General features: G+C 42.6%; 1 protein-coding gene across 4 annotated transcripts in view; it reads right to left on the minus strand.

The window, feature by feature from the left end:
- Positions 1-24,547, minus strand: part of RBFOX1 (RNA binding fox-1 homolog 1) — a 2,292,172-nt gene that overhangs the window by 2,159,782 nt on the left and 107,843 nt on the right. The window lies entirely within an intron of this gene.

A 24,547-nucleotide genomic window follows, 5' to 3' on the forward strand; every position in this document is an offset into this window, starting at 1 on the left:
TGTTCAGCTAAAGCTACAAGTTAGTTTAGTGCGACCCCTGCACAGTGTTCAGCTAGAGCTACCTGTAGAAGAATGGTGGTGTTTTTCTGATCCTATCACTACTGCAGGCAGCTACATTATTTACAAGTTAGTGTAGCGCGTCCTCTGCACAGTGTTCAGCTAAAGATACTTGTAGAAGGTTGGTGGTGTTTTCCTGATCCTATCACTACTGCAGGCAGCTACATTATTTAAACGTTAGTGTAGTGCGTCCTCTGCACACTGATCAGCTAAAGCTACGAGTTAGTGTAGTGCGACCTCTGCATAGTGTTCAGTTGAAGCTACAAGTTAGTGTAGTGCGACCTCTGCACAGTGTTCAGCTAGAGCTACCTGTAGAAGAATGGTGGTGTTTTTCTGATCCTATCACTACTGCAGGCAGCTACATTATTTACAAGTTAGTGTAGCGCGTCCTCTGCACAGTGTTCAGCTAAAGATACTTGTAGAAGGTTGGTGGTGTTTTTATGATCCTATCACTACCGCAGGCAGCTACATTATTTACAAGTTAGTGTAGTGCGTCCTCTGCACAGTGTTCAGCTAAAGCTACAAGTTAGTGTAGTGCGACCCCTGCACAGTGTTCAGCTAAAGCTACAAGTTAGTATAGTGCGACCTCTGCACAGTGTTCAGCTAAAGCTACAAGTTAGTGTAGTGCGACCTCTGCACAGTGTTCAGCTAAAGCTACAAGTTAGTGTAGTGCGACCTCTGCACAGTGTTCAGCTAAAGCTACCTGTAGAAGATTGGTGGTGTTTTTCTGATCCTATCACTACCGCAGGCAGCTACATTATTTACACGTTAGTGTAGTGCGACCTCTGCACAGTGTTCAGCTAAAGCTACCTGGAGAAGGTTGGTGGTGTTTTCCTGATCCGATCACTACCACAGGCAGCTACGTTATTTACAAGTTAGTGTAGTGCGTCCCCTGCACAGTGTTCAGTTAAAGCTACCTGTAGAAGGTTGGTGGTGTTTTCCTGATCCTATCACTACCTCAGGAAGCTACATTATTTAAACGTTAGTGTAGTGCGTCCTCTGCACAATGTTCAGCTAAAGTTACCTGTAGAATGTTGGTGGTGTTTTTCTGATCCTATCACTAACGCAGGCAGCTACATTATTTAAACGTTAGTGTAGTGCGTCCTCTACACAGTGTTCAGCTAAAGCTACCTGTAGAAAGTTGTTGGTGTTTTCCTGATCCTATCACTACCGCAGGCAGCTACATTGTTTAAATGTTAGTGTAGTGCGTCCTCTGCACAGTGTTCAGCTAAAGCTACCTGTAGAAGGTTGGTGGTGTTTTCCTGATCCTATCACTACCGCAGGCAGCTACATTATTTAAACGTTAGTGTAGTGCGTCCTCTTCACAGTGTTCAGCTAAAGCTACCTGTAGAAGGTTGGTGGTGTTTTCCTGATCCTATCAATACCGCAGGCAGCTACATTATTTAAACGTTAGTGTAGTGCTTCCTCTGCAGTGTTCAGCTAAAGCAGTGGTTCTCAACTCCAGTCCTCGGGACCCACCAACAGGCCAGATTTTAAGTATTACCTTGGGGAGTTGCAGACTAGAATACTGCAATCACTGAGCAGCAAGTGATATCACCTGTGATGTATTTCAGCTATCTTGCAAACCTGGCCTGTTGGGGGGCCCTGAGGACTGGAGTTGAGAACCACTGAGCTAAAGCTACCTGTAGAAGGTTGGTGGTGTTTTCCTGATCCTATCACTACCGCAGGCAGCTACATTATTTAAATGTTAGTGAAGTGCGTCCTCTGCACAGTGTTCAGCTAAAGCTACGAGTTAGTGTAGTGCGTCCTCTGTACAGTGTTCAGCTAAAGCTACAAGTTAGTGTAGTGCAGCCTCTGCACAGTGTTCAGCTAAAGCTACCTGTAGAAGATTGGTGGTGTTCTCATACTAATAACACTACAGGCAGGCAGTTGATTTTGCTAGCTGCAGTATCAGTATATATATCCCAGTTTAGTGCAGCTACATCTCACTGCAGGCCATTAGTATGTCTGGAAGGCCAACAAGGAGAGGAAGACAGTCACAAGCCAATAAAAGAGGGCAAGCAGGCTCTGTGTCTAGAGGCAACAGTGCTGGGCGTGGACACGGTGCATCCTCATCAGCACGTGGCCGCGGGACACGCTTGGCCTTTTTTTCGGCAGCTGGCCATGTTGAGCCGCAACATGCGTAAGACTTGGTCGAGTGGATGACCAAGCCGTTCTCATCCTCCTCATCCTCTCTCACCCATGCTCAGGGTACTTTGGCAAAGCAGCTGCCAAAGTGGCCTCTTCCCTCAGCTCAATGGAATCAGTCACTCCTTCCCTAGCCCCACCATGTCCTCCTGAGGACTCCCCTGAACTGTTTGACCACAGTGTTGGGTACATGCTCCAGGAGAATGCCCAGTGTTTTGAAGGCTCTGATGATGGTACTCAGCTAGAGGAAGGCAGTAACCTGAGCCCTGAGGGGGTGCCCAAGAAGGACAGCAATCTGGCAGTCATGTTGCCCCTGCTGCAGCATACTGCCAGGTTTGCTCCCGTGATGAGGAGGGAGGGGATGATGAGGTCACTGACTCCAAGTGGGTGCCTGATAGGAGGGAGGAGGAGGAGCCACATCACCAACGAGGCAGGATGCCCTCCAGGGGCCAGCTTAAGGGCAGCACACTGACTGCATCACACCGCAAAGCTCCCCATGTGCAGGGCACTGCTGTCTCTGTGCGTTATTCCAAAAGTTCTTTGGTGTGGGCCTTTTTTGAGACGAGAGCATCAGATCGCACCGCTGCTATTTGCAACATATGTCTCAAGTGTATCTCGCGTGGCCAAAACATCTCCCGCTTGGGCACCACATGCTTGACCAGACATATGTTGACTTGCCATGCAGTTCGTTGGCAAGTGTATCTAAAAGACCCACACCAAAGAACAAAGAGGACCTCTCCTTGCTCCTCATCAGCTGAGATCTCCAACCCCACTATACCTTTAGTCCTCTCTGAGACCTGCACTGAGAGGAATGAAGGTGTAGAATTAGGTGTGTCACAGCCAAGTACTTGTGGGCAATCTACTATTGGTACACAGACGTCAGATTGTACCAGGCAAATTTCCCTGCCCCAGCTGCTGCACCGCCGAAAGAAGTTCGCTCCCAGCAATCCACATGCCCAGCGGTTGAATGCTAGCTTGGCAAAATTGCTAGCACTTCAACTGCTACCTTTTCAGATGGTAGACTCTGCCCCCTTCCATGAGTTTGTGGAATGTGCGGTTCCTCAGTGGCAGGTACCCAAACGCCACTTTTTCTCATGGAAGGCAATTCCGGCTCTCTACCGGCATGTGGAAGGCAATGTCCATGCCTCGCTGGACAGGGCGGTCAGTGGTAAGGTGCATATTACTGCTGATTACAGCAGGCATGGACAGGGACGTTACCTAAGTTTCACAGTGCATTGGGTGACTCTGCTGGCAGCTGGGTAGAATGCAGGACAAGGTGCAGTAGTGTTGGAGGTTGTTCCACTACCACGCCTCCAAAATGCTACTACTGGTGATTCTGACACATCTCTTTCTGCCACCCCCTCCTCTTCTTCTTCCTCCATGGCCTCTTCCAGTGCTTGTCCTCGGAACCAGTGGTGCTCCGTAGGCGTTCAAGGGGCAACGCAACTACGCAGGACAAAAGATGCCATGCGGTGCTTGAGCTGTTGTGCTTGGGGGACAGGAGCCACACTGGCACAGAAGTTCTATCAGCTCTGCAGGGGCAGGTTCACAGGTGGTTGACGCCTCGCCAACTTAAGGCAGGAATGGTGATTTGCAACAATGGCACCAACCTCCTCTCCACCCTCTGACAGGGACAAATGACCCATGTGCCCTGTTTGGCTCATGTCCTTAACTTGGTGGTGCAGAGGTTCTTGGGCAGGTGCCAGGGCTTACAGGATGTCCTGAGGCAGGCCAGGAAAGTCTGTATGCATTTCCACCGGTCATATAATGCCAGTGCTCGGCTGGCTGACCTCCAAAAGGAATTTAACCTGCCCAAGAACTGCCTAATCTGTGACATGCCCACCAGGTGGAACTCAACGTTGGCCATGGTGCAGTGGCTGCACATGCAGCAGAGGGCCATCAATGAGTACCTGTGTGACTATGGCACCAGGACATGGTCAGGAGAGCTTGTTTTTTTCCCCACGCCAATGGGGCATGATCAGGGATGCATGCACTGTCCTGTCACCATTTGAGGAGGCCACGAGGATGGTGAGCAGTGACAGTGCATGCATCAGTGACACTGTCCCCCTTGTCCACCTGTTGGAGCACACGTTGTGTGGAATAATGGACAGAGCACTTGAGGCAGAACAGAGGCAGGAAGAGGAGGACTTCCTTAGCTCTCAAGGCCCCCTTTATCCAGACAGTGTTCCTGCGTGCACACTAATTACACAGGAAGAGAAGGAGGAGGAAGAGGAGGATTGTGTCAGCATGGAGGTGGAGCCTGGCACTCAGCATCATCAGCAGTCTTTAAGGGATCATTTACAGTCTCAAGAAACCCATGGACTTGTACGTGGCTGGGAGGAGGTGGCTGCAAATCATGTCATCCTTAGTAACCCAGAGGACTCCTGACCGAATGCCTCAGCAAACCTATGCTGCATGGCCTCCCTGATCCTGCAAAGCCTGCGGAAGGATCCTCGTATTCGTGGTATCAAGGAGAGGGATCAATACTGGCTGGCAACCCTCCTTGATCCACATTACAAGGGTAAGGATGCAGACCTTATCTTGCCATCGCAGAGAGAGCAGAGGATGAAACATCTTCTGGAGGCCTTGCAGAAAGGTCTGTGCAATGCGTTCCCAGAGACTGGGAGGTTACAAACATCTGTTCCTGGACAACGTGTTGCTGAGGCTTCGGTCAGTCAAAGAAGGAGCGGTGGAGAAGGTGGCCATCTGACCGATGCGTTCAGACAATTTTTTAGTCCGCAGCCCCAAGGTATGATCGGTTCCAGCAACCATCCACAACGTCTGTTTTACATGGTGCAGGAATACCTGGGGAAATCCTCTGAGTTACTGGGTCTTGAGGATGGATCACTGGCCAGAGCTTGCACAGTATGCAACTGAGCTACTGGCCTGTCCTGCATCCAGTGTTCTTTCTGAATGCACATTCAGTGCTGCTGGAGGTTTTGTAACCAATCACAGGGTGCACCTCTCCACCGACTTGGTCGATCGACTGACCTTCATAAAAATGAATCAGCTTTGGATCACCACCAGCTACCAAGCACCTGATGCTGTTTTAACCGAATAATTTTTTTTGAAAAGTCAGATCCCTTCAAGACTGCCTATGCTGATGCTGAGCGACTATCCTTTTATGCTGAGTGACTATCCTCTTCCTCCTCAATGATCATGCTGATAGCTTGTAAGAATATTTTTGGTTCTGGGTGCCGCCATCAGTGCCTAAGGCCCAATTTTTCAGCCCCTGTTTAACAGGGGCGTGTAATTACAATGTTTGATGCAATATTTTGCAAGGAGGCTTCGTTGTTGCACTCAACTAGAATATTTGTGAGAGGTTGCAGTATTGTGGCACCAGCACCAGTGCTTAACAGGGGCGTGTAATTACAATTTTTGATGCAATACTTTGCAGCAGGGCTTGTTCCTACGCTCCAACTAGAATATCTGTGAGAGGTTGCAACGTTGTGGCACCAGCACCAGTGCCCAAGGCCAAATTTTTCAGCCCCTCTTTAACAGGGGCGTGTAATTACAATTTTTGATGCAATATTTTACAGGAGGGCTCATTCCTGCGCTCGAACTAGAGTATCTGTGAGGGGTTGCAGTGTTGTGGCACCAGTGCCTAAGGCCCAATTTTTCTGCCCCTGTTCAACAGGGACTTGTATTTACAAATCTTGATCTAATATTTCACAGCAGGGCCCGTTCCTGCGCCCACCAAGAGTAACTGTGAGGACTTACAGTGTTGTGACAACACCTAAGGCTCCAATTTCTGCAGAGTATATAGGGCAGGCCCCTACTTTCAAACATCCAATTTACAAATGACTCCTACTTGCAAACAGAAGGAGACAACAGGAAGTGAGATGAAATCTACCCCTAGGAAGGGAAATTCTCTCCTGTAAGAGTTAATATGGGAAAAATGTGTCTCCTTTCCACTGATGCTTTATCAACAATCCTTATTTCATTAAAAACCCCAAATTGTCGAAAAACATTTGTCATTGGGACAGAAAGTGAAGTAAAATCTTCTGAAGAGGTGCACAGACAGCAAAATAAATATCACAGGGGTGATAGCCCTTCCCTATGTTTTCCAAGAAGCTTAAAAATAGATTTTTTGGCTGGAACTACACTTTAAAAATGTACCAGTTCAAAATTACAAACAGATTCTACTTAACAACAAACCTACAGTCCCTGTCTTGTTTGTATACTGCTGTTCAGAGGGCCTGGGGCCCCACGCCTTTCCCTTCATTAATTTGGGTGCTGGGTTCCCCTTAATATCCATACAAGACCCAAAGGGCCTAGGTAATGGACTGGGGGGGTACCCATGCCATTTGTCTCACTGATTTTCATCCATATTACTGGGACCGGACATTACATTAAAGCCGTAAGCAGTTTTAAATGACTTTTATTCCTTTAAAAATGTAATTTTGTGCAGGGACTGTTCTAAGCACGGGAAACACGCGCCATTTTACAGGCATACTATAGACAACCCCCAGGTATGATATTTAAAGGAATATTTCACTTTTTTTTTTCACTTTAAGCATCATTAAAATCACTGCCCCCGAAAAAACGGCCGTTTTCTAAAACTTTTTTTTGCAGGACCCGGGTCCCCAAACCCTTTTTAGGACAATACCATACAAATTAGCCTTTAAAATTAGTACTTTTGATTTAGAACGTTTGAGTCCCATAGACTTCAAGAGGGTTCTAAAGTTCGCGCAAATTTTCAGTCCGTTCGCAGGTTCTGGTGCGAACCGAACCAGGGGGTATTCGGCTCATCCCTAGTGATAATGCAGGAATTTAAGTTTTGCATCCCTGCACCATTAACCCAGTACCTTTGTGGTAACTGAAGCACAATAAGGCAATGTGAAAAACTTCTTTCATTCCAGTTTTAGAGGGCACTGTATGGGAAAAGAATCTCACCTTGGCTTTTTGAAGAACACTACTTACAGGGCATTTTCTTACATTTTTGACTATCAAAGTAACATTTTAGGAGTTGTAATAGCTCGTTTCAAATCCTTTAAAAGAGGAACTGATATTTGAGGGATTCCTAGACAAGCACATTCAATTTCAATGTAAATTAGTTTACTATTCAACTTCAACCTCTATGTTGCTTTCTTACAGCAAAAAGTCCCTTTTTAATAGTATGGAAAAGAGCATTTTTTTTCCTTTACTAAAATGTTCTTTACTTACTGGGCTATGTGAAGACCCAAGAGGAAGAAAGCTGAAGTCTATTTAAATACATGAACTCACTGAACTGTTTCTAATGATATCACATCACTATCATAAAGTAATATTGATAAATGTTACCAGTTAAATTGATCCTTGAGAAGGTTCCAGGTTAGTTGATTTGTTATAAATCAAAATGAGCTATAACATTGAAATACTGATTATAGATTAAACATGAACTATAACGTTAACATTCTCACCTGTTCTGTATACATAAACATATTTTTAAATGATGCTTTTCTTTTTATTTCAATATTTTTTATTGAATTTTTCACAGGGTATCAGTACAAACGGTTGATGTAATAGCAAAGTTACATGGTTCAGTACCTAGTGCATTAACCAGTGTTGTTCTGTATCAAATGCATATAGCGAATACATAGTGATTAAGTTGAAGTTCGATGAATGGAGGCACCATCTCCAATCCCCGGCACCCCATCTGGGTACTTACTGTGCCATGGGACTAGAGGCAGCGCCTCCAAACATCCACCTGACAGAGCTAGGTAACTTGTAGAACTACTAACATTCTAGATACGTGAAACTGAAATAAATAAATAAATAAATAAAAAGAAAAAGAAAAACAAAAAAAAAACTGTAGAGCAAAAGCAACTTGTGGGCCTACTTGTTATGAGTATAGGACATGTGTGCATGTCCCACCCTAAGTAGTAACTGAGAGAAGTGCCCCCAGGTGGAATGGTGCAAGGCGAGGGGGTTCCTACTTTCTGTGCATGTTAGATATGCGGGGTTGTAGCAAACTACGGGGGTAAAGATGAATAACCTTAGATATGACACAACATAAAAGAAGAAGACCTTCAGGGTAATGTGGTACTCCTCGGGTCAGTGATCCAGGGTTCCCAGTTGAGACGAAATGTTGCGGTATACATGTTGGCCTTAGCAAAGGAGAATTCCATTAGGAAGTGGTTGTTTAGTAGAGCGATGAGTTCCGATCCAGAGGGGGCTTGTGAGGCTTTCCATTTTTTCGTTAGAGCTAAACGAGCTGCAATGAGTATATGTGTCGCCAGGACTCTGATATTTTTGGGCCAGTTGGGGATGTTAAGACCCAGGAGGAGGTCCAGTGGGGATAGCGGTAAAGGGATTTTGCAGAGCTGTGAGATGAGGTCGGAGACCTCCTTCCAGTATTGGTGGATGTTAGGACAGTCCCACCAAATGTGTCTCAGGGTGCCTTTGCCTGAGCAGTTTCTCCAGCATTGAGAGGAGGTAGCCGGGTAAATATTCGCCAATCTGGCTGGGGTGTAGTACCACTTGTGGAATAGTTTTTGCGTCGATTCCCAGTGAGATATGCATTTTGAGGCTTTAAGAGGGATGGTCAGGGCTTTGTGCCACAATGGAAGCTTTGGTGGCGAGCTTGTGAATGTGGACCAAAATGTGATGGATGAAGAGGTGTGATCTTTGGAGAGCGTTGTTAACAACTTGTAAATCCATGCAATGCCTTTAACTGCTGGGTTCGGGGTATTGTAGAAATTCAGGATGTCAGTCATTTGGGAATCACGTGCTGTGAGATCAAGTTTACCGATGATAGAGCGGAGCCTCATATACAAAAAAGATGTATTAGCAGGGAGATCAAAAGCTTGTTGTAAATGTGGGAATGGGTGGGGTCCAGACGTGGAAATGAGTTGTCCCAAGTTGGTAAGTCCTTTTTGTATCCATACCCGAAAGGATAAGTTAGGAGAGATCAACTCTAATGCTTGGAGGTGTATTCTAGAAAGGATAGCTTTGGGTATGCCCATGGATTTTTTTGCAGTGGCTGACCACACTCGGATGGCTGCGGTTACCGTAAGTAGGAAGTGTCGATGTGCTTGCAAGCTGAGTAGTGCAGCCATTAGAGTGTGTTGTGGATTCGCGTTGAGGGCCATGGTTTCAATTTGTGTCCAAGTCTTGGTGGAGGTGGGCGCCCACCATTCCCGTAGTTGATCCAGTATGACTGCCTTGTAGTATGCGTGGACGTTGGGGGCTCCCATTCCTCCATTTTGTACAGGAGACAAGAGGATTTCTTTTTTGAGTCTGGGATGTTTATGTTGCCAAATATGTGTATTGAGTATACTTTGTATTTGCGCCAGTTGCTGGGGTATCATGGGTATCAGGATTGTGCGAAACATATACAAAAATATGTGGCAGTAAATACATTTTGACTTGAGCTATTCTACCCGCCCAAGAGACAGTATAGTTACACATATTTTTGGAGATGCGCAGAAGCTTTTCCTGTAGGGCAGCATAGTTTAGTTGAAGCATAGATTTACTGGGGAAGGTTAGTTGGATACCCAGGTATGGGAGCGAGGAATTTTTAGCCCAAGTGAAAGGAGTGGTTGTCGAGATATGATGTGAAGTTTGAGGGTCTATCCCTAGGTTCAGCATGGTGGATTTGCTGTGATTTATTTTATATAGGGAGATTGAACTAAATTTTTCCAATGTTTTTTGTATATTGGGAAGGGAAGATCTGGGATTTGTGAGGGTAATGATAACATCATCCACGTATAGACCGATTTTATGTTCAACCGTCCCCACAGTAATGCCCGATATTGCTGGTGTGGATCGAATGGCTTGTGCAAGTGGTTCCATTACCATGGCAAAAATCAGGGGGAAAGTGGGCACCCCTGCCTAGTGCCATTAGTGATGCGGAAGGGGTCTGATATTATGCCTGAGGTTCAAACTCGGGCGCTGGGGGAGGAGTAAAGGTTGAGTATAGCTTGGAGGATATTCCCTGTCAGTCCAAACTTGAGCATGACCTTCTCCATGTATTTCCAGTGCACCCTGTCAAACGCCTTCTCTGCATCCAGTGAGAGGAAGAGAGAAGGCGTTTGACTGTGCTCCACCCACTGGATCAAGTCAATAAGGCGTCTGGTACCATCGGAGGCCTGTCTGCCAGGCACGAATCCGACTTGGTCCGGGTGTATGATGAGGGGGAGGACTTTGGATAATCGTTGGGCTAATATTTTTGCATATAGTTTGGTATCAGTATTCAAGAGTGAGATCGGGCGGTAATTGGCTGGGTTATCAGGAGATTTGCCTGGTTTGGGTATGGTGACAATGAGGGCCTCCAGGGCTTCTGTGGGGATTTTGCCTGTATGAATATATTGGTTAAAGGTAGTGCATAAGTGCGGGGTGATCACGTCCGAAAAGTGTTTGTAATATTCGTTCGGGAATCCATCGGGTCCTGGGGCCTTGTGTAGGGGTAATCGTTTGATGGCCGTGCGAATTTCCTCGGGAGAGAAAGGCACAGAGATGGAGTCTAGTTGCTCAGTGGATATTGAGGGGAGGTGAATAGAGGAGAGAAACTCATCTATGTCTGCTAATGTTGGCTTGGTTTCGTGATTTAGGTCATTGAGATTGTAAAGTTTGGCATAAAAGGTACTGAATTCATTTGCTATATCTAGAGGATTATGAACTTTTTTACCTTGGGAGTTGGATAAGTATTGTATCTTATTATTGGCCCGGTGTTTTTGTAGTTGCTTGGCCAGGAATGCACCTGACTTGTTGGCTGAGGAGTAATATTGTAGCTTAACGTAATAGTCAAATCTTTTGTGGAGGTGTTCGCTAAGGTCGTGTCTTAGGTTTTTGAGTTCTAGGGACAATTTGATAGATGGAGTTTGCTTATTGGCAAATTCTAAGGCCCTGATCTGTTTTAATAGTGTTTCTGTGGTGGCCGTTTGTTGTCGTTTAGTTTGTGCTCCGTATTTAATTAGAAGGCCCCGTGAGAAAGCATTATGCGCATGCCAAACCATGGATTGGTCAGCAGTAGAATGTACGTTGATATCAAAGTATGTCTCAATCTCGGATCGAAGCTCATTCTCAAAGGATGGGTTGGTGAGGAGGGATGTGTTTAGTCTCCAAATAGTATGACTAGTAGTCTTTTTGCAATTGAATAACATGATGGATATGGGTCCGACCACATGATTGTACCTATGCGTGCTTCAGTGATTGATTGGAGGAGAAATTTGTCTGTGAGGAACATATCGATCCGAGAGTAAGACTGCTGGGGGCTGGAGAAGAAGGCGTAATCTCGCTCAGTGTCATGGGTACATCTCCACGGGTCATAAAGATCTTCTTTATGTAGGAGGGAGGACAAGGCAGAGGGCCTACGTTTAGTCGGGTTGGATGTGTCTAGGGTTGTGTCAACGATTTCATTAAAGTCTCCACATAGTATAAGTGGATCGCATCTATACGGTGTCAGTTTAGAGATCAGTGTGTTGAAAAATTTCTTTTGGCCAGTATTAGGGGCGTATAGATTTAATAGGGTGAGGCGTTGGTTTGCGATCGTGGCTGAGAGAATCAGGTACCTGCCATCTTCATCAGCTTCACAGTGGTGTAACTGAAAGGAGACAGAGGAACTAACCGCAATCATTACTCCCTTTTTTTTGGTGGGGGCACTGGCAAAGAAGCAGTGTGGGTATCGCTTATGCGAGCATTTTGGGGAGTTATCTTTAGCGAAATGCGTTTCTTGTACGCAAAACACGTCAGCGTGCTGGGACAGTGCCTCTTTCCAGAGGAGGTTGCGTTTGAATGGGGAATTCAATCCCTTTACATTTAAGGAGGTGATTTTGAGGGCCATGATAGTGGGGGATGACCCGGTTGGGAATGAAAGGAGCGAGATTACACACTTCTTCTGTTCGCCCTGACCAAATATGAATCAAACAGTAGAGTAGGTAGCTATACAGAGTACGTCTGTTAAAATACAAAAATCGGAGAGGAGACACTCGTTACAGTTACTCAGGACTGTTAAATATGTTATAATGCTGTAGTAGGTCAAATGGTAAATAGAGTATACGTTGAGTATGAATGCGTAAACACTGTTAGGAGAACCAAAAAGAAAAAATAAGAATAAAAAGATAAAAGCAATATATATCTCTTTAGGAACAGAAAATTAATAAAACAATTATAACAGTGTGCTTAGCACACTATAACCTTAGGGAGTAAATGTGTTTCAGTAATTGCGCCCATCAGGGATCTTAGTGGTGCGGAGGACCGAGGGCCTGTTTGTTGTTACGGACCTCGCCTGGATCGTGTATCCCATTCCTTGCAGACGGAGGACATGAATAGGAGCCCCTGTATTCTTTTTGGTTGGCAGACACGGGTAGAAATCCCCAGTTGGTCAGCTTTTTATATCCATCTTTGGGAGTTAGAATGGGAATTATCTGTTGCTGGTATGTGACTAGTAACTTGGTAGGGAAACCCCATTTGTATGTAATTTTCTTCTCCTGTAACACAGAGGTTACAGGGGTGAACGCTCTTCTCATCTCCATCGTGGCCTTGGAGAGGTCACTAAACATGAGGACATTAGTGTAAGGTGCTGGCAGCGGTTTAGTGGTTTTGGCAATTTGTAGAATCTGCTCTTTAACTTGAAAGTAATGCACTCTCGCTAGTATGTCCCTGGGGGTGTCAGGGGGGGAGGTGTGCTGGCTTGGCAATCCTGTGTGCTCTATCAATCGTGATGTCTTGTGCGTTTAGGCAAGGTAGTAAGCTGGATAACATCTCTCGCAGGTAGGGCGTGATTTCATTCGGCTTAACAGATTCGGGAACACCCCTGAATTTAATGTTATTCCTTCTGGAACGATCTTCCAAATCTGCTAATTTCAGCTTCATATGGTGTATTTCAGACGCATGGTGTTCATGTGCGTCTAGTAATTCATTGTGGGCCCTGACGTGGTCCTGCATATTATCCTCAAGCACAGTTGTTCTCTCTGCCAGGTGATCTACTCTGCCATGTATCTGAGAGACAGAGAGTTGCAGTTCTCTATGTAGGTCTCTCTGCAGAGTAAGGAGCATGGCTTTCATCATTGATTCTGTCACAGGGCTGTCAGAGGCAGGGATGGTTGCTAAAGCTGGGGTGTGTGCCATGACAAGCTCTCTGTCAGCCCATTGATGGCGTTTGTGCTGTGGCTCCTTACTGGGGGAGATGGCTGGGGAGGAGGCCAGTCTCTTATCTCTATCTGTGGTAGGTTGAGAGGAGGAGGCATCTGGCGATGGGAGGGTGTCCATATCCTCTCTGTATGAGCGATCAGGCGGCTGGGAGAGGAGATCGTCGTGAGGAGAGGCTGTCAGCTGTGTCTCAGTGTGTGCAGCACGGGACGCTTCTGAGGTGAAGCTCCCGGCGCCGGCGCCATCTTGGGCCTCGTTCATAGCTGCAGGGGGATAGTAGTCTGTGAGGCGGCGAGGTGCTGGTGGCTTATTCCGCCTTCTAGACATGCCCGGGATGGTCCTGCTGCCTTCCCCCCCTCCGTGGGATCGGAACGGGGGTCGGATCGTGGCGGAGAGTAGCTGTAGATCCCGTCAGCGGCGCGGAGCTCAGGCTTTAGGCATCCATCATGGTCCGCGTCAGGCCACGCCCCCCATGATGCTTTTCTTATACATTGTTCACCATCAAGTAAAATGTGTACAATTTCCACATTTTTCTATGTATTCTTATGTTGAAAGTGTTTTTGAGATAGCCCTCACCAGTCAGACTTTAACAAATTATAATATTGTCACACTATTAGGTTTTAGGAAATCTTAGGTTTCTGCTCAGGACACTGTGGTTGATAAAAATGAAGAGTGCAACATCTGGTGCAACCATGCATGGTAGCCAATCAGCTTCTAATTACAGCTTGTTCAATTTTGATCAGCTTTGACAAAAAAAAAAAACAGAGCTTTGCCAGAGTGTAAACTGAGGGCCAAGTAATGGTTGCTAGTATTGCCCATGGGTTACTTGCAGCTGATCTGCTTACAAACTTACCATGCTTAATTTTGCACTGTGTCTCTGTGTAGATATCATCATCTTAGTAGAGGAGGGCTTTGCTTCCCTATAACAAAACTGTGCCACGGATGACTAATGATTTGATGCCTAGTAGGGCAATATTCAAAAAACAGCAGAAAGGGGTGAGAAAAAAAATGATCTGCAGAATGAATGAAGCAAAAGCAATGATATGTACTTAATTTCCTCATGCACAGATTCCTTTCCAGCAAGCAGCATAGTAGTGACATTACCAAATCACATTTTAAATGTTATGAGATTAGTAGCACAGTAGTATATAGGCACAGGAAGAATATTTCTATATTTTAAAAGAATTTTAAAACAAAAGATATATTTTGTATGGCAAAATTAACCTTTCTAAATTTTCCTTACAAGACAAAGAAATTGTAACTTTTTAACTCAAGTCCATTTTAGGAAATCTTCAATGACATTCATGTCCCCACCCATTCGTGATTTGTAAGTAAAAGTAAAGTCTTAGTTGAGAAAATGTACACTTTACAGTATCTAAGATCTGCACTCAGCAGTAGCTAAACATTAAAAGCTAGTTCATTTGTTAAGAAATGTAATAGAAAGCACTCAGGAAAGATAAAAAGAGCTTGTCAGAATGCCCCATAGATTCACTCCCAATAAGTCTCAAAGTTTCTGGGGTTCTCACATATTACTGATTCTCATGCAGTTTGGATAAAGTAGGTTCCTATACCGGTTTCTATGAGGTTCCACAAAGTAGGTTAGGGCAATAAGTATGCACCTCCGTGAGCCCTCAACTCATTGGCAGCTTAGTTTGCAAAACACATGGATACTTTTATTCAGGGATTCATCTAGAATACCAGATTAGAAACACGTAGGCAATATTATCCACTAGGTCAATATTCATGATTTGCTGATCTGTTATTGATCATAATTTTATACAAAAACTAACCCTGTCTCAGCTTAGTGGATTCTTCACAATAACTGACAAGTGCTCATACAGACTAGAAATCAATAGCAGACTGGGATCACAGCCCTATTGCTCCAAATAAATACAATGCATTACCAAGCAAAGGCCCTAGAAACACAGTTCCTTGGCTACTAGACAGGTTTACTAAGGCTCTGTGAAACTTTATGTACCACATTGTTTATTATGCTATCTTCTTACAGCTTGCATTTTTATAAATCTTTTGCAGTTAATTCTTCTATTCATTTTATCCTATTAGGGTGATAAAAATGTATCTACAGCATATGGGAACGTTGTTCTGTAGTTCTAACACACTTCCTGATAACACTGTTTGAGATAAGACTTAAGAGTGCAAAGAACAAAAGGCAGAACTGTATTTCTGGTAATATCAACAATTATTGTTATATACCTATCAGTTAGAATAAATATAGCAAAATGCTTTTCCTTGTATTTAACAGACCAAAAGAGTGAAAATAAGAAGTGACCAAGTTTACATACTTTATACTTTAAAGGCCAAATCACACTTCTGTGATTCATTGTTGTAACATGAAAGTTACTGAAATGCATTTTATGCATGTTATATGCATTAGTGCATTGCCATTCTGAAAAGCCTTCAAAGGCCAATAGGCAACACAAGCTCCAATTTACATGTGTCTCAGGGCACTTAGAATTGTTTTTTTGTCCATTCTGGTGCATTGGCAGCCCATTAAAAACGAACAGTGTGCCCTAATACAACAAACAATAATGCATGGCACAACACACAAGAACATCAATGTGTGAACTAACACTAAATCAAAGCTATGTGGACGAATTCTAGGGTGAACTGTTATCACATTTCTATGGTCTCACATTAAAAAAATTGGAAATTACCCACTATAGTTTCTATAAAGTTTAAGTATGCAATGAAACATATGTCAAAACATTGTTTACTGATATGACTTCCTGTAAAGGGAATTTGAACTATTGCTATCAAAATTGGATTACCTGTAGCCGAGGACCTGGAAGTTGACCAGCTAGTGTGGCTGTAGCTTCTTTAGATGCACTGTCCTAAATTCAATTACAACTAAGTGCAGTTAAAAGCCAGCAGTGCAGGACTATTAAAATCAGGCCTTAAGCCTAGTACACACTGCTAGTTTTTTTTTCTTTCAACCCAGCGGGCTGAACGAAAAAACCCTGACAGCTCATGTTGGAGCCGCTGTACCAACAATCCAATGTTAGTACACCAATCTCCCCTGCTGTTCTATCATGTTCTGACAGGCGAACGCCCCCCCTCCAGAACACTCCGGTCAGCGCTCTCAGCCATTCGCTGTAAGCACTGACAAGGAGCCTGTCGGCAGACCTTTTTCAGTCTTGCTCCTTCGACAGAAGTTTGGCCGGCTTCTGTCGGAGTGGCTGCAGTACACATGGGCAGATTGACACATGGGCCACCCAAAATTCTGCTTGTGTGTACAGGGCTTTACTGTGAATTATCTTCAAAGAACCTTCACTTTACCCACAGTGATAATCAACATGGAAGTGACTGCCCCAACCTCTTTGGTCACCTATGCTTCCTTGAAGAAAATACTAATGTTTGGCAGCAGCCTGGAAGGTTGACTGTGTTAGCACTTGCAGTGTCATACATAGTATGCTTACTTGCTAGGCATAGCCACAAAGATTCTCATAGCAGGACTGCCCTCTCCCTTGAAAACTGCATTTGGAAATCAGATCCAAGGATGATAACCTAATGATTTGCAGCCTATTACCCCATGAACATGCAAATCCCAGGTAGTACTCTGATATCATAACTGGTGCAATTATATTAATTAGTTCAAAGTGATCTAGGGATACAGAGCCAAGCTGCTGATACAGCATGATGTAAATCAGCTGATCTCGGTATCAGAAACTTGGCACTCAATATTCTTGGCACAGGGATGGAGAGTTTCATTACTGATGTTAGAGAAGGGCAATGACTACAGTTTTGAGGCTCTAAAGGTAAGTATGGGCGTTGGCTTCAGTTACTTGAACACGTTTTTTTCTTTTGGAAAAAAAAAGGATTAAACCATATACAGTAAATACAATCTGATCATTGTAAGAACCCTTATCGCCATTTTACATTTTTTCTAGGCCCCTGCAACTGGGGACTTTTGCTGAACAGGAATTGGAAAAATAACTGCTCTACTGGAAGGATCAACAGGTGAAAAATCAATTTCACTGGGAAAACTCAGATTGACTAAAACTGCTTTGTTAATCCTATTGGAGGGAATGTGCAGGTAGTACTGGAATTCTGAGATTTACATATTAATATTACTACCCAATAATATGGAGGTTGTATTGCATAGAGTTTCTGGACATTGGGCTGGCAGCTTCAACATCATAGAATTCCCAAGGCCACTTTAGTTTGTTTAAAGAATGAGTAGATCTGAGACTGAAGCATCATTTCATAAAATCCATGTCACGGAGATCAAAATAACCTCAGATGTCAGAGGAACCCCAAAATTGTTTACATACAAAACATAGATAAAGGTAGGTATATTAGACACTAGCACATTTTGCAGCTGACTGTTGCTTCCTCAGACTTGTGGTATATACAAGTTCTATAATAAAAATACATAGTCACATATAGTTACATCTGGTTGAAAAAAGACACAAGTCCATCCAGTTCAATCAGCCGAGGAAAAAAAGAAAACCTCCATATGAATTATCCAATACCATAGCTGATCCAGAGGAAGGCAAAAAACCTCAATAAAGTACGAACCAATTTTCTCCAGCAGGGGAAAAAATAACTGAATAATGCTTACAGTGTACACATATAAAAAATAATACTGTTTATATACATGAGAAAACATCACAGAAAGTTAAATTAAGACAGGTCTTGTACACATAAATAGTAAAAGTTATGGTAACTATATGGGATCTCTTATGAAGGTCAGTTAAGCATGTTAGAAATAACAAAACATTTGACAAGAAGCTGAAAAAAGTATCACATGCAGAGATGAGAGCTCCAATGTACTAGATTCTGCAAACCCTGTAGTTTTACAGAGACAAAATTATCATCTGAGTTTAACTGTACGAGAAGGAAAAAAAGAAAAAAGAGGGGGTAATGAGAAAGAGGGAACCAAAAAAACCCCCACATATAACCTCCAAAATGCTTAACTCGTTGTGTTCTGCAATATTGTCCAGAGAATGCAGGTACCCTACGCTTTAGTTGTCTCGTTTGTAAGGTAGAAGAAAAAATTATCTTGTATTCTGATCTGAAGGTGGCGACCCAGTAAGAATGAAAGGGAAGAATAAAAACTGGTAAGAGATGGGAAAGGGTAGGTAACTGATGGGGAATGAGAGATGAAAAGGGGGACTAAGATGTCCTGAAAATAGGAGCCACCCAGTCATTACAATTCCATTCAGAATTACTAAGGGTATCTTTTAAACCTAACTTTAATTCAGTCCTTTGATGGCTTTATATGTTTCAAAGGATTGGAAGTCTTTTCATGCCTGCCACATGCTTTATATGTTTCAGAGGATTGGAAGTCTTTTCATGCCTGCCACATGCTATTGAAGTGAGAAGTCTGTCTAGGATATATGTGTACATGTATTTGTGCTGGGAGCTCATTTGATCATGCACCTCCAGCACAGAGACCAAGCTGTTACTAACAACTTCTGGTCTTGGACTAACTGGCCCCAATCATATGATCACTGCAACAGCCAGTCACAGTAATTACACAAACAGGAAGCCTATAAAATGGCTGCCATGTATCTCTTTCTTCCCAGAACATCTGTGAGAAGAAACAGATACTTTGTATCAGCAGTGGAGATTTTCTTTTATTTAGTCTCAGTTTTAGTGTTCATGTCAAAGGTAATATTAGTTTAAATTTCATCATCAGTGTTAATGTTTCTATCAGCGTTAGTGTACTTATTAGAATATTATTATTATTCAGGATTTATATAGGGCCAACAGGCATAGACATTTATGTACACAAACAGTTATTGCGCTATATACCCCACTACTACTCTGGCAGAAGCCAGACTGTGGAGAGCCAAAAAGGTTTGCTATCAGAGGGGTGACAGCTGAGATGGTTGTATAAAAAGCATTCAAGAAGTTAAGAGGCAAATAGTGAGTTAGAGATCATTGAGCAAAGCTGGAGAGTGACCATAACAGTTTTGAGGGAATGGGATCCAGAAGACAGGTGTTTATGTGGGCATCAGAATGAAGTTTAGCAAATTCATCAGTTGTAGAAGGGTCAAAATACTGGCAAACCATCTTCTCCTCTTCTTGCCAGTACTGATCCATCCTGACCATGCAGTATTCATTCCATAAAGAGAAGTAAGGGAGGATACCGTGAGGAATATGAACCTAATCTATTACAGTATGCTTTCCCCTGAAATGCTAAAAAAGAGTTTGACAAGGCTAATAACAAATTTATCTAGAAAACCCTATCCCATATTGACCTTAAGCCTAATATGCAAAAATGGATTCAGCCCAGATACTTTTCTCCTCTGTAGTCAAGACCAATGTTGTTCTCTCGAATACATTCCCAATTACAAATGGGGCTAGACAAGGGTGTTCTTTGTCTACTCTCATATTTGATCTCAGTATGGAACCGCACTTGTACATAATCTGCAAGGTCTCTTTATGCAATCAGGCCACAACAAAATAGCTGCCTAAGTAGACAATCTTCTCTTTTTCCTTTTACATCCCTAAAATGCTCTTCACTCTCATTACCCAACTATAAGAATAATTTTCATAAATGTGAAACCTTACAAATAATTGGGGCTAACTTCACCTTTAAATAGCTGCTTTTATAGATAACCTTTTACATTTAAGGTACCTTTGCATCTACATTGCAGCAGACCTCAACAAACACTTTAAACCTCTCCACCAATCAATTAAAGGTGACCACAAGAAATGGCACCGAGGCACATTCACTCAGTTTGGACACAGTAACACACTTAAAATTGCTTTCTAAGTGCAAAAATGGGTTAGGCTTTCCAGATCAATAGCCCAGACAGGGCTGAGATTTTGTCATAAAGACAGTCAATTTCAGAATGGACAAGGGGAGAGTTAAAATGGCAAAGGTTTCTAGGGATAATTGTTTGCTGGTTGGAGGGCTAAGAGGTTGAAGACAGGGGGAGTATAAAACTTGGTCAGAGTAAGTAGGAGTATGTCTTTATTATATTAGGGTATAAAAAGATGTTAGGTTGCATAGTTGAGAGGTAGCTGGGGTGTTAACAATTACTGAAATATTAAAGTCACAGAGGATGATGGTGGGTATTCCAGAGAAGAGAAATCAGAGTAGCATTACAAAAAAGTATTTGAGGAAGCATGACACAGGTTCAGTAGGTCAATAAATCAGTGCAATCCACAAAGAAAGCAGGAAAAATAGATACGTCTTTCAGTTAGCATTACTGTCAGCGTTAATGTCAGTTAGTGTTCCATTTCACCACTAGAGTCTTTTAGCATTCCTATCAATGTTAGTGTCAGATTTGGTGTTCCTGTCCACATTAGTATCAGGGTTCGGGTTAGTGCCATTATTAATGTCAATGTCAGTGTTTTGAAAAAAAAACTTAATAGGTTTTAGATTTATTATCATTCTAGTGTGTGGGGTGGAGTGTGTCTCTGATCGTGCTTCTATAGTATCTGTTTGTGCCAGTGCCAGTGTTAGCGCCAGTGTCTGTGTTTTAGGATTTAAAAAATTGTGCGTGTCATTGTTCTGTCAGCATTATGTATCCTGTCATCGTTAGTATCAGTGACCATGTCAATCCCAGTGTTGACTTCACTGACAGTGTTTTAGAAAAAATAAAAACAAAAATGATTTTAGACTTATCATTTTAGTGTGTTTGCTGTAGTGTGTTTCAAATGCATTCCTATAGTGTCAACGTTTGTGTCAATTCCAGTGTTAGTATCTGTGTCTGTATTCCTGTCAGTGTTAGTGCTTTTGAAAAAAAAAAATATATATTTCAGATTTATTACCTGGTAGTGTAGTTTGTGTGATTTTTCAGTTTAGGGTCTGTTTGTTGCCAGTGTTTTAGGATTAAAAAAACTTTTTTTGCACCTTGTATTTATTATTGTGTAGTGTGCTGTCTGTAGCTTATGTGTGGTTTATGCCATTGTTTCAAGAAGATGGCACAACGGCTCTCTACAATTGAAGAAGCATATGTCCTCCTGTGCTCAGGCAGTAAAACATAGTCAGCCTCAGATACTGAAACTTTCCCCAGTGATAGTGATAGTGTCACTTCAGGAAGCTCCATAAAATGTGCAAGGCCCAGCACCAGTGGATAGCGAGATAATGAATGAGGCAGAGTTACATCAGTTGTTGCAGGGCAGAACACTGATTCACCCATATTTACCTCTCAGTGGAAATCAGCTGTATTTTTCACCTCTAAAATACTCCAATGCATGGCTTCACCAGGTGTAAATTATGATGTCACAGATTTTACTCCAGTGGATTTTTTTTCAAGATATATGTGGGTGTTGAGCACCTAGAGCTCTTTATGCCATCATTTTCTAGGGCAACACCTGACATCTCGTCTAAAAAAAGAACTTGGTGCTAACACACCTCATATACATTTAAATTGTGCTGGGTGTATCACTAAACATTGGCCTAGTTCAAAGTCCACAATTAGCAATAATGGGCTTCTAGCCCCATACATGCCACATCATCCTTTCCCACAGTTCCCACAAACAGGAAGCCTATAAAATACCCCTCGAGTATCTCTTTCACCTCAGAACATCTGTGAGGAGAAAGAGATACTTTGTATCACCACTGGAGATTTTCTGTGGGGGAGAAAACACTGTTTATTTTAATAGAATCAATCTGCATTAGTTAGATTCGAGCTTGATCAGAAATGTTACATTGGTATTAGTGTTGATTTCATTGTTAGTGTCAATGCTATTATTAGTCTCAGTTTTAGTGTTAGTGTCAATTGTTATATTAGTTTCAGTTTCATCATCACTGTTAATGTCATCAGCGTTAATGTTTCTATCAGCATTAATGCAATTATTAGAATTATTATCATTATTATTATTCAGGATTTATATAGGGCCAACAGATTGTGCAGTGCTTTACAATGTATAGGGAAACAGTACACTTCCAATACAAGAAGTTTGGGAGGGTCCTAATCATGGGATTTTACAATCTAAAAGGGAGGATCAAGCTGCAGATTGGTTAGTAAAGGTAATGAGTCTAACAGGAGCATTCACAGCACTCAAACAGACTGAAGGTAAGATAGCTTATGTAAAGGTAGGCCAATGAGAAGGGAGTTTCAATAGTCAATGTATAAGACAACCAGGGAGTGAATTAGCAGCTTTGTGGCATCATTAAAATGAAGGGTGAAATTTGGACATATTATTGTTAAGGTGGCAAGATTTAGACAGGGATTAGATGTGGGGTGTGAATAAGAGGTCAGATTCTAGGATTACACCTGACACACTGGCATGCATGGAATGGCTTATAGTTGGGCTATTGATCTCTATGGTATTGAGATGACATTAAAAGACTTGGGAGATTCTCAACTGGCTTGGGGAAGAGGTATAGATGGAGAATAGAAGGGGCATAGTGACAGAGCCTTAGGGGACCCCAACAGAAAGAGGAAAAGAAGAGATAGAGGTGTAGGTTACTACAAGATTGCTATAAATAGTGCTGCACTCATATCCACAAGCAGCAACCCTAGCATACCTATTTGTTTAAATTGGGGCAACACATTTTTTTTTAAATTTTCTTGCAGTTTTAGCACCCCAAAAATCTTCATAGAAAATCCTCTAAAAAACGTAAAGGCTGGCTGCTTTTTAGGCAGTGTATACTAGCCAAACATGCCCGCTATGGTGTCAATGTTTACAAAATGTGTAAAAGCACAACCAGGTATATGTTCAGAATAAAAATCTATGAAGGATACAGACATATAGGTACACATAAGTGAACCCCCCAGGCTGTCCTGACAATTTTTAATTCAATAGAAAACTTGTTAGGCAACTGATGCAACTTCTGTTTTACCAAGGCTACTGTCTTTGCCATTTTAGATCTATGCATGCTGCTGGCAAGAGAGTATGTTGGACGATGCAAAAGAACTGCAGCAATTTTCCCACAGTAGCTGATGATGCAAAATCTAAAAAGAAGCACATTGCTCAGTTACCAACAGGATGAACTACTTGCAGTCAAATGCAATGTCTTTATACCAATGGCCATCCATCTAGAAGGCACTGGAATGAAAAAGGGTAAGCTACATTGTAGGAAAAGTCACTGTTTACTATGGCATACACCAAATGCATGAGTTAGGTCAACCTCTTGGGACCTGGTCCTGCAGCCCTACTTGGTCCAAATTAATTAAACTTGTATTAATTGCCCTCTCAAGGCAAATGTGCACTATTATTTATGGGCACCACTGGTACAAACAACACATAATAGACACATATGTGGTATCTTCACTCACTTCAGGGGTAGAGAAATGTATTATGGATAGTTTTTTTGGTGTGGGGTCGTGGTAATGGCAAGACATATGCAGCTAAAGTTTAAAATGTATATTTTTTTTGCCATTTTGGGTCTGTTTTCTTTTGATAATGAAACAAAACCAAGGAGTTACAGTATCCATTAAAGAGGAACTTTAACCTGGAAATAAACAATTAGCAAACAAGCAAGGTTTTTTTTTTGTTTTCAAACGTTTTTATTGTAGGAAAATATAACATTTGGGTGTACAGGCACTGTAGAGACATGAATCATAATGGTACGGAAGCATTTAACAGATAAATGAAGTATCACACACAGTGCAGATCATAGCTCATACAAGCGTACAAAGTGAGCCCATAAAACAATAGTAGTAAAATAATAAAATAAAAAGGAAAATAAAAAGACATACAAGTAATGAAGAAATGGGAAAACCGAAATCATACAATTGTGATCTATGTATACTTCTAATAAAATAGGTTTACAGTCAGGGAGTAAGACACAATGTGCCTATTTTTGTAAGGATCTAATATGTTGTGAAGGCCCTAGGGTGTCCCTTTAGTGTGTTCTCAACAATTAAAGCTAACCCTCATTTTATAGAGGGTCAGCTGAAGCATCAGAGGGATCCTCCAGTCTGTTGCTCAAAAGATGAGCTGTCCAGATGTTCCATTTTCGGTCAAATATAGGCATGGAATCTAGGAGAGTATGATGTATTCTCTCCATAGACCTGATAGACTCCATGCGAGAAATCACCTGTGACCAGGATACCTGGGGGCGTTTCCAGTTCAATGCTATTGCCCATTGAATTGCACTGAAGAGTGTGTGGATTAATTTTTGTAAGGGGTGGGGAACACCTGGAAGCTCCGCAAATAGTAAACACATCTGACATGTCAAGGTAAGTGATATTCCGGAGAGAAGTCTGATGAGGGATGTAGTTTTGTGCCAAACAGTGTCCAAGGCTTTACAACTCCAGAACGTATGCAACAGCGTTCCCCTGTCCTGGCATCCTCTGAAACATGTGCCATCGACCAGGGGATATATTCTATGAAGACG

The sequence above is a fragment of the Aquarana catesbeiana genome, linkage group LG06 (genome assembly GCF_042186555.1).
Source record: "Aquarana catesbeiana isolate 2022-GZ linkage group LG06, ASM4218655v1, whole genome shotgun sequence".
NCBI classification, from domain to species: domain Eukaryota; kingdom Metazoa; phylum Chordata; class Amphibia; order Anura; family Ranidae; genus Aquarana; species Aquarana catesbeiana.